The following is a 2,925-nucleotide window of genomic DNA, read 5'->3' on the forward strand; positions in this document are numbered from 1 at the left end:
GCCCCTCCCCCAGGCCATTGATAGGGGAGGTCCTCCTCCCCTTTCATCTGACCCTAGTCTATCATGTCTCATGAGGACTGGCTTCTTTGTCTTCCTCTGTGGACTGGTAAGGCTGCTCCCCCTTTAGGGAGAAGTGATCAAAGAGCCAGCCTATGAGTTCATGTCAGAGATGGTCCTTGCTCCTATTATTGGGGAACCCACTTGGACACTGAACAGTCATGGGCTACATCTGCAGGGGTTCCAGGCTATCTCCATGAGTGGTTCTTGCTTGGAGTATCAGTCTCAGAAAAGACCCCTGTGCCCAGATTTTTTGGTTCTGTTGCTCTCCTTGTGGAGATCTTTTTCCCTCCAGGTCTTTTTATCTCCTCATTCTTTCTTAAGATTCTTTGTATTCTGCCCAAAGTTTGGCTATGCATCTCAGCATATGTTTTGACACCCTGCTGGGTAGAGTATTTCAGAGGCCCTTTGTGATAAGCTCCTGTCCTGTTCCCTGTTTTTTTCCCTCTTCTGATGTACATCTCATTTGCCTTTATGAATGAAGATTGAGCATTTTACCCAGAGTCCTCCTTCCTGATTGTCTTCCTTAGTTGTACAGATTTTAGTATGATTATCCTTTATTATGTGTCTAATATCCTAAAAAATAAAATATAGGGTCAGAAGGAAGGGGAGGAGAACCTCCCCTATCAGGAGACTTGGGGAATGGCATGGGAGGAGATGAGGGAGGGAGCGTGGGATTGGGAGTGAATGAGGGAGTGGTTACAGAGGGGATACAAAATAAATAAACTAATTTATAAAAAATAAATTAAAAAAGAGAAGAGTGTTCAAAAAAAGAAGAAGAAAAGAAAAGAGTGGCTATAACTAGAGCTACTGTTGATTTTGGTTTCTTCCTTTGGCATAGTCTCTCTCTCTCTGACATTTCTTAGATCATCTAAGACTCTAAGAATGCATTATCAAACAATAAAATTTCCTATTTGAAAAGCAATTGTGTTTCCAATGCTGTTATTTCGTATTTTCACTTGGCAGAAGACATCTGATATCAATAAAACAAATTTAGACTTTTGAAACAATGTCATATGTAAGAAATTTATGTGATTACAAGTCATATAAGTAATATTTTTTAAGATTAGAATGAAAGAGGAATAGGTAAAGAAGGCAGAGGGAAGGAAGAAGACAGAGAGAGAGAGAGAGAGAGAGAGAGAGAGAGAGAATTTTATTTCCTTTCTACTGAACAGTTGGAATTCCACATTACTATCCAGCTTTAGAATTAGAAATTGTTTTTGAAAAAGAGTTAATGTCAGGAAGCTCTACTTTTTTCTCTCCAGTGGAGCAGAAAACTGTCACTGTTCTCTTGAAGTACTTGAGAGATTTCATTGTTTGGAGAGCTTGTTTTGTCAATTGACAAAAATTAACCAGCACATTCTCACCCTTTGAAGAGCCCAAGAGAACTTTGTGAACTCTACATATCATTTCCATGCTGTAAATCACAGTAACAGACTATTAGTGAAATATGAGTTACCTTTCTGCTTTGACAAAAACACCTTCATAACAAATTTTGAAGGCCAGGAGCCAATTCAGCATTTTTACACTGCTAATAGCTTGGCAACCAAAAGTGGGAAGTAGGTTTTCTTCTCATTCTTGCTTATCACCACATCAGGAGAAATCTGATGAAAAAACATATCCACACCGTAGGCTGTATGTTCAAGCTTATTTCAAATGGATGTACCTTGTGGAACCCTCGTTTATGAATATTTACCTGTGTTGAGGTGTAGGTTGTCCTAGGAAGAGAAATCTCAAGGAGATGCCTGAATAGGCTGACTAATTCTTGGGATTCTTCCCAAAACTGGCATATAAAAGAGCTGGTAGTGATCCCCAAGGAAACATATACTCTTTGCTTCATGGGGGCTTCATTTCTGGAAAGGATGTAATCAGAGGATTGCCGAATGAGGACCTACTGTGTAAACCAGATGATGCATGGGCAAAGCACAACTACAAAAACAACATCAACAACAAACCCAGACCATAACTCTGCTTTATACTTAAGTATAAAATGTGGATTCTTCTTATCCAAATCTTCTAAAATGCTTTAAGGGAAATATACATAAGTGGCATGCAGTGCCCAAAGAAGATTCCTCACAGAATCTCCCATCTGTAAGCCCCACTGAGACATGTGGGCATCACTCCCACTAAGACCTGGGCAACTAGAAGGAAGAGCTTGGTTGTGTCTAGAGTTTCCTATGAAATGAAAATAGTCTTTGATTTGATCCGGAGACACCCACTGGGATTAATCTCAGGTAGTGATGTGCCATCACAGTGTAAGGATGGGTTCTGAATGCAGTTAGAGAAATGTGAGTGCACCACAAAAAAAGTTTTGTCAGGATGACTTAGGTGATATTTAGTTGGGAGAAATAGGTTCTGGCATCTGTAGACAGCTGTGATGCTCCTACGGTATACCCAGGGATACAGAGATTAATTCTGCAATACCTTCTGAAGCCCAAAGCTCATTGTCCAGCAACTAAGCCAGTGTCCTTTTTTTGTCATCTTTCTCTACTAAAATAATAAAACTTCCAAGAACATCATTACTAGTGAGGCCACACATGTCAATCAAAATAGAGAGAGCTATTTTCCCCGTAGAAGAGGAATCCACTTGCTTCTGGTTCATTAATGAACTGGGTCATGAAAGAATGACAGATTTTTGAGAGATTTGAATTTTTCCATTATAAATATACTTAATAAATAAACAAAACCATGATTAAAGAAGTAAAGGGCTGTTCTCATTCAGACAAACAAGCTACAGTTCTTCAGACCAAAATATTAACCTCATAGCTTATTGTTCAGTTGGCAAAATTATATCATATCAAAGACTAATATTGTGTCATATGTAATTTTCAAGATAATTATTTTATAATGAACATTATTACCCAAAAT

This window comes from Psammomys obesus, unplaced genomic scaffold (genome assembly GCF_907164565.1).
Source record: "Psammomys obesus unplaced genomic scaffold, mPsaObe1.curated_primary_1811, whole genome shotgun sequence".
NCBI classification, from domain to species: Eukaryota; Metazoa; Chordata; class Mammalia; order Rodentia; family Muridae; genus Psammomys; species Psammomys obesus.